This window comes from Populus euphratica, unplaced genomic scaffold (genome assembly GCF_000495115.2).
Source record: "Populus euphratica unplaced genomic scaffold, PopEup_1.0 scaffold110.1, whole genome shotgun sequence".
Classification (NCBI taxonomy): Eukaryota; Viridiplantae; Streptophyta; class Magnoliopsida; order Malpighiales; family Salicaceae; genus Populus; species Populus euphratica.
In genome coordinates, this window is record NW_011499904.1 from 148,629 (window position 1) to 156,230 (window position 7,602).

The following is a 7,602-nucleotide window of genomic DNA, read 5'->3' on the forward strand; positions in this document are numbered from 1 at the left end:
ATCTTTATTATTTTGATTATTATTTATTTTATTTGAGATAATTTATGAAATTATTTTTTTTTCAATTTCATTATTATTCAACTTTTTAATTTGTAAGATTTATTCCTTATTATTTTAATAAACTTGAGAAAAATAAAATATTAATAAATTATTTTCCAATTCATTTTTCATAACATAACCAAACACTGGAAAGTGTTTTCCAGTTCATTTTCCATAACATTACCAAACATCGGAAAATACTTTACTTTTCAGGAATTCATTTTCCTCGGAATTCACTTTCCTGGAATTCACTTTCCCCGGAATTCACTTTCCAAAAGAAAACAACTTTCCTGCAAACAAACGGGGCCTTAATGTTAAACATATATTATAAGCTACAAAGTTTAGAGAAAACTAATTATGTGACTTGCATTCCATCACGTGTAAGATATTTTTATTTTCTATTTAAAAAAATTATATATGGTAGTTTCTTCTATGTATTGTTATAGCTAAAAATATTTTAAGTATAAATCAAAAAGCTATGCATATGTAATCAAATAAATAAGAATTATATATATATATATATATATATGTATGTATGTATGTATATATTATGTGTGTATGTATATATTATGTGTGTGTGTGGGCGTGCGCTAAAAAAATAATTAATGATAGCTAAAAAAAATTAAGAAATAAATATAAATCAAAATATTTAATCTCGCAAGATGAGACATTTATCTGATTGTGTTTGGTAAATCTTGTAAATTAAAATAATATTTTTATTCAATCAAAAAATAATAAAAATAGACACACACATAAATTTTTTAAATAAAATAAAAGAAAAAAATACTATGCAAGGTTGCACATATAATCGTCATTTTAACGTGGCTCTATAAACAAAATAAAAAAGAGAAGATATATTAATCTAAATATAAATAAAAAATAATAATTTTTTCTTAAAAAATAAAAAGCATTGATTTAAAAAATATAAAAAAAATAATTTATAAAAAAGGAGAAAATGCCGGGCGACATTAGGTCTGGTCCATTCGTAAGCGCTCGAGTGCGGGCCTGTGTGCATGGCCTTCTTTTATGTTGCATTTGAGGCGAATGATTTTTTTTTTTTGTAAAGTTTTTTTGTAAAAAAGAATCAAATAATGCATTGCCTGGTCAAATCATTTTGACTTAAAAACTTATTTTTATCTAAAATACCTTAGAAACTATGATAAACCTATTCATAACCTATAAAAACCTAAAAATCATCTCAAAACCTGAAGATAACCTGACATAAAAAATCTTCCCAAGCTCATATATTTTTTAGGCTATTTCAAGGTAAAACAATCATATAATATGAACTCTTCTTATTTTTTCTTTCTACGCCTAAATCTAGTGACCTTGTTTTCTTTTTTTTTCAAATAAAAACTTAAAAAATAATAAAAATAAAATTTTATATTAAAATAAAATTAATAAAATATTGAGGTACCGGGCATTTATAGTTTCTAAAATATAAAGACCAAAAAACCTTTTGTATTGATTTTAAAACCATCATTATTTATGTCATCTCTTTTATTTTGATTTCTAATCTTTTAATTTAATCTGTAGCCAATAAATTTTATTCAATTACCCTTGAATTTGGCTAAAAAAAGATATAATCGCATGAAGTTTCGAGGATTAAATTGAAAAAATAGAAGGTTTTGTATATTCCATCAATAATAATACATATAAGGATAAACAATGCAGCTTTCACAGGGACAAACCACGCCTTTTTAATAAACGGTGGAGTCTGCATAGCAAAAACAATAGTGGAGACTGGAGAGCCATGGGGCAGAGAAGAGCCCGTGCCACTGCCACACCGATCCGAGTAAAAATCCCCTTTCCTTTCCACTCCATGCACTGTCTCGTGAGGTGGAAATCACTTTAGTATTATTATTATTATTATTATTATTATTATATTAAAGTGGGTGGGAAATCACTTTATATTGCTAGCACGATAATAAGTCTTTAAGGTCATAACATGTTACCTTAATGAGTTTTATAAATTTTATCAAAGAAACATGTAAAACTAAAAAAAGAATCGATTAGCTGAGATTTCAAGTAAAAAGTTTTTTGATTTAAAATTTATATATACCTACAATATTATTTTGTATTGTTAATTCATTTTAATATATTATGCTATTAATTAATTTTTATAAAAAAAAAAGAATTGAAATTGATGAGATTCAAACTCTCTACTCTATTACTATATCAAATAATCTTTTTAATCTAATAGTTTAAATAATTAGATAAAATCTTAGTATATAATTTATATTATTTTTTAATAAATAATAAATTATTACATGTTTATCACATTTTACAACACGAGAGTTAAGATTAAAGAGGATACTTATGGTTAGGTTTTGAAAAAAAAAAATATAATTACCTTTTAAATTTTGTATAATGTTCGAGTATCTATTGATTTTTTATTGGTTTATTGTTTCTCTTTTTTGTTTTTCAATCATTCCAAGCTATTTTTATATGGACACCTCTAAAAGAATATTCTCTAGTAATTTATTAATTTTTTTAATGTATTACGGATGTATTTTTAAAATTATTTAAAAATAGATTTAAACTCAATTAATGCACAAAATAATCTAATAATATTTTTATTATCAATATCAATTCCACCAACCGATCCTATGCATGCGCATGTTCCAAATCATAAAATTTACTTTTTGTCATGTACAGAGATGAGATAAGAAAGGTCCATGACAAGAAGATCGATCCTCCAATAAATTTCCAAGTTAATTTTAAAAGAACTTCAAAATTAAGTGAGGTTATTTGAATTAATTTTTAAAACTAGAAAATTGTAAATTAGTATTTTACCAAATTAAGAGATATATTGGTTATTAATTCTATGTATATCTATGTGATGCACTAATGATTGCTGTTACTTTTAATTAGTTTCTAAAATAATCTTAAGAATGGTATAGTATTGTAATCTAACTTGATAAATGCATGAGATTGATCCTCTCTCTCTCTCGAGAATAATATGACATTAAAAAGAGTTGTGATCCACCATGCTTCTCTCCCTCCTCTCTCTCTGTTTTTTCGAATGAGGATTATTCAGCTAAATATCGTAAGACTATGAAGACAATTTAGACATGATAAGACAAAGGGAGTTGAGCTTGTTCTTTCTAAACTAAAGACATTTTTCACGTAAGATCGAATGTGCAGCTTGCACATGATGTCCTCAAACATCTGTCATGTCGATGGGATGGTAGCTGCTAAGAATATTGAGAAGTATTTGTTGTGAAGGTTCGGAAGAACCTAGCTACGAGAAAAGCTATTACTCTTATCCATGTCAAGTAGAATAATGCTTGTATAACTTCTTATTGGAACTCGGAGGGCAAGAATGTTAAAATCTACATGCAACAAATAATAAATCTAAGAAAATTAAAATTATATTTGGTTGATAAAAACTTGATACAACAATTACATTAATTGAGATATCAAAACTATTGAATTGAAATCCCAACCCAATAATTATAAAAAATCATAAATGAAAAGTATAGGAAAAACTCAATGACAATAATTATTCTTCGATAAGTCCCTCACCCAATTATTATAGAGAATCATGAATAAAAACTATAAAAAACTATAAAGGGGATGCCACAAAGATAATTATTTTTTCAGAAGTTAAGATAATTCAACGAAGAACAAGAAACAAAGAGTTTCGCTCGCATATACAAATATTATTTTGAAATCAGATTTTGTTTGAAAAAACTAAATAACAAGCTAAATAACCATATTTATAATAGGTAAAAACATTATAAACAAGGCTAAAAAAATAATAAAAGAGTTATAAATAAAACATGAAAAAAATCTTAAATCAATTAGAAAACTAATATAAATAATGTATAGTAGATTTTAGACCTTATTGCAAGGCTTTCTCGATGTTCGATCACTATAAAATCTTATCCGTATATAAAATAAGAACTCTAAAATAGTTTAGTAAAATTTCAACATGATCTAACCACTAGATAAAAAAAAATATTATGTTTGTTAATATAAAACTATATATTAGTAAAAATAAGCCCTAGAATTATTATTTTAGACTTCTACATGTCTCAAAGGCTATTTAGAAAGCTTGTATATAATACATGACCTTTGAGCATTTTATGTTACAGTCGTGATCCGATGTGAGGAACTGGAATGGAGAGATTCATGGTTTAATTACCATGCACATCAACATATCCATTTTGTTCATTTTACATGCAAAGCGGATGGTAAGATTCTATTTTATTATATACATTTTCTTCTCAAAATATTATTTTATATGAAAATATTTAACTAACAATATCTTTCTTTTATAGGCTACAGTTCTTAGATGCAATCCAAGACTAATAGATCATTATGTTAAAACTCATATGTGAAATGAAAATCATTAGAAAGGGGTGCAACGACTCGTAAATAGTTGAGTTCAAAAGTTCGTGGTAAGTTATAGTTTAATAATTTTTTTCTTAAGTTATTATTATTTTTTAAAATTAGCTAGCTATTTTTTTTATAGAAAACATATAATACTTGACTCTAAAAAAGATATAATTATGATCCTTCGACCCATCTGAAACTTGATCTGGATTTGTTGTTAGAGGTTAGATCGTCCAACAAATCTAATAAAAATTAGTTTTATGATATCTCAAACACTGTTACCAAGAATTTATAGATGAGTCATAATATATCGACTGTTGGTTCATCACAATCAAGTTCGAGCTTCGGATCTTTGGTTGTCCAAATGTTTTTACTTGAACAAGTTAAAACTTAGACAATCAAATTTGATACCGAGATGACCCAACTTAGATTTGAGACAACCAAAGTTGGTACCAAAATGACCTAACTTAGGTTGGAAACAACCAAACTTAGACTATTGTACTAAGAGTTGTTGTCAAGCCTTAATGGTATATGTGGTCTACTTTTTCACCAACCTAATTCTGATATAAACTTGCCTCCTTCTCCTTCTTCAATTTATGTTCTCTAGATAAATTGTATTTAGTAATATTTTTTAAATTAATAATAAAAAAATTATTTTTTATTTTACTTTTAGTTATTTTATTTTTTATGTCTTCTTTATTTTATTTTTAAAAAATATTAAATATAATGCTGATATATTAATCCTGGAAACTTGTTATTGTTATGGAGTAATTATTTATCTTTAAAATTTTATTGCTCCTCACTTAGTACAAATAAGATGCATGCAATTAGTATTTTTAGATTTCAACAATATCATCCTATTTATATAGACTTTTAATTATGATCCACAAACTCAAGGAAGCTTAACTCAAATATCTCTTTATAAAGGCTAAACTTAAGCTTTAGAATACGAGGATTAAAAAGAAAAATTGAGCTTAAAATAAAAAAGAATGAGCTTGAAAAACTGAAGTGAAGAAGAGTCTCAAAATATATCCATAATCATAATCTGTTTAGAAATTCTTCTTCTACTCCCTTTTTTAGAGGATTTTGGAACTAAAATTGACACCACAGTAAATTCTTTCCATTATCAACATTAATTACATGACATAAAATAATATTATACTTAATAATTTTGGCTTTAAATCTAGTATCTAGTTTAATTGAAAATGCTAATCAAGTTGATGAAGAAGGAAACTAAATGTTTAGATTTTTTACTCATAGGTTGGACAAATTAATGGGTTGGAAAAAAATAATTTTTTTGTAGTTCAATTAATCCTAGTAAGTACCATAATAAATTCTCTCAATTATCAGCTTTAATTACTTGTTATAAAATAATATCAAACCTTATAGTTTTAGCTTTAAATCAAATCTTTTTTTGTGTTAAAAAAAGTGTTTAGGTTGATAAAGAAAAGAACTAATTTTTCATACTCTTTATTTATGGGTTGGACAAACTAATTAGCTGACAAAAAAAATAATTTTTTATGAGAATATCATAAATTCAAATTTAAAATAAATTAATAAAAAAACAATTTTTTTATAGTCTAAAAACTATTTTATTTTATGGTAAACCCAAGCCCAAGCATAAATCCAAGCCCAATTCAACTAAAGTGCATCAAGTTTAAACTCAAAGTTTACTTTGCTTGTTTCTCTCTTTTAAAAGAATTTTTAAACTTAATTTTAACTCTTAAAATTCCCATTGTAAATACCACGTACAAGAATTTTTTTTTTTGTACTGGGATAAAATGATTTTAGTTTCATAAAAAAAATATTAGTCAATAGTTTTTGAAGATTAAGTTTTTAATCATTTAAAATGTATTTTAAGAGGTTAATACTTCATATCAAGAGTTTTGTTGAAGAATAATTTCTAATAAAATTTTAACTCTCTGTGATTAAATGAGAGAATTTCATTTTTAATTTAACATCAAGATAACTCTCTGTCATTAAATAGAGAATTTCATTTTTAATTTAACATCAAGTGTGTCAATTAACCCTATTTTAAAATAAATTTTCCAACACAAAATACATTATCAATCAATAAATAAAATAAATCAAAGTCAAGTATAGCATAAATCCAAGTTAAACACAGCAGTAGAACTCATCAGATTGAAAGCAAAAGAAGAGCAATTAGACAGAAAAAGGCAACTAGAGATGGAATACACTGCACTCAATTTTAGGTTTATGGCTTTTCATCATTGGTGCCCAAAAGTTGTCGCTACCAACAGGAAAAAAACTGAAAAAATCTCCGACCAGCTATTCCATTTATCGGCCATCTCCATCTTCTCAAACGACCTATCCATCGTACTCTGGGGAATCTCTCAACAAAATATGGCCCTGTCGTCTTTCTTCGATTCGGCTTCCGTAATGTCATCCTTGTATCCTCTCCATCTCTTGCCGAAGAATGCTTTACCAAGAACGGCATTAACTTTGCCAACCGCCCTCCCTTCTTAAATGGGAAGCACTGGCTTTCAACTTCACCACACTTGCTTAAGCCAGCTATAACTGGGGCAACCTTCGCCGCATATGTGCACTTGGAGTCTTCTAATCATCTCGCATCAACTCTTTTTTCGGGCATCCGAAGAGACGAAATCAAGCGATTAGCATGCAGAATTCACCAAGTTTCTAGCCGGGGTTTTGCAAAGGTAGAGCAGTTAAGGTCTATGTTAACAAACTTAATGTTTGCGGGGAAGCGGTATTATGTTACTGAAGAAGTGAATATATATAGCACTCCGAGGAGGCAAACAAGTTTAAAGAGAGACCATGAAAAGTATTCTGATCTTGGTGTGTTGGTGGGTTGACAAATCTAGCTGATGTGTTTCCTTCTTTCTGTTAGGAGATCCAAACATTCAAACACACATAAATTTACGTGGTTCGGCAACTTGTCTACTCCACGGAGCTACTGGTTTGTATTAATCAAGCTTAAAAGCAATACAAACAACAAAATAAGGAGGAGGAGAAAATTTCTCTACTCAACTCAACTCTCACCCTTAGCTCTCTCTCTGTGTTTCACGCTATCTCGTGGTACTCTTCAGCTATCAATGACACTCTCTATTTATAGCTGATGTGGGAGACAAGTTTCTTCTTTAGTCAATAATGGTGGGCAACAATTTCTTTGGTTAGGCAGCCACCATGCAACCACCATTGACTTTAGCCATGTCTAACATGACTGCCACCAACCATGTTGGG

General features: G+C 27.5%; 1 pseudogene; it reads left to right on the forward strand.

The window, feature by feature from the left end:
- The window catches only part of LOC105133285 (isoflavone 2'-hydroxylase-like), a 10,628-nt pseudogene that overhangs the window by 1,904 nt on the left and 1,122 nt on the right, over window positions 1-7,602 (forward strand).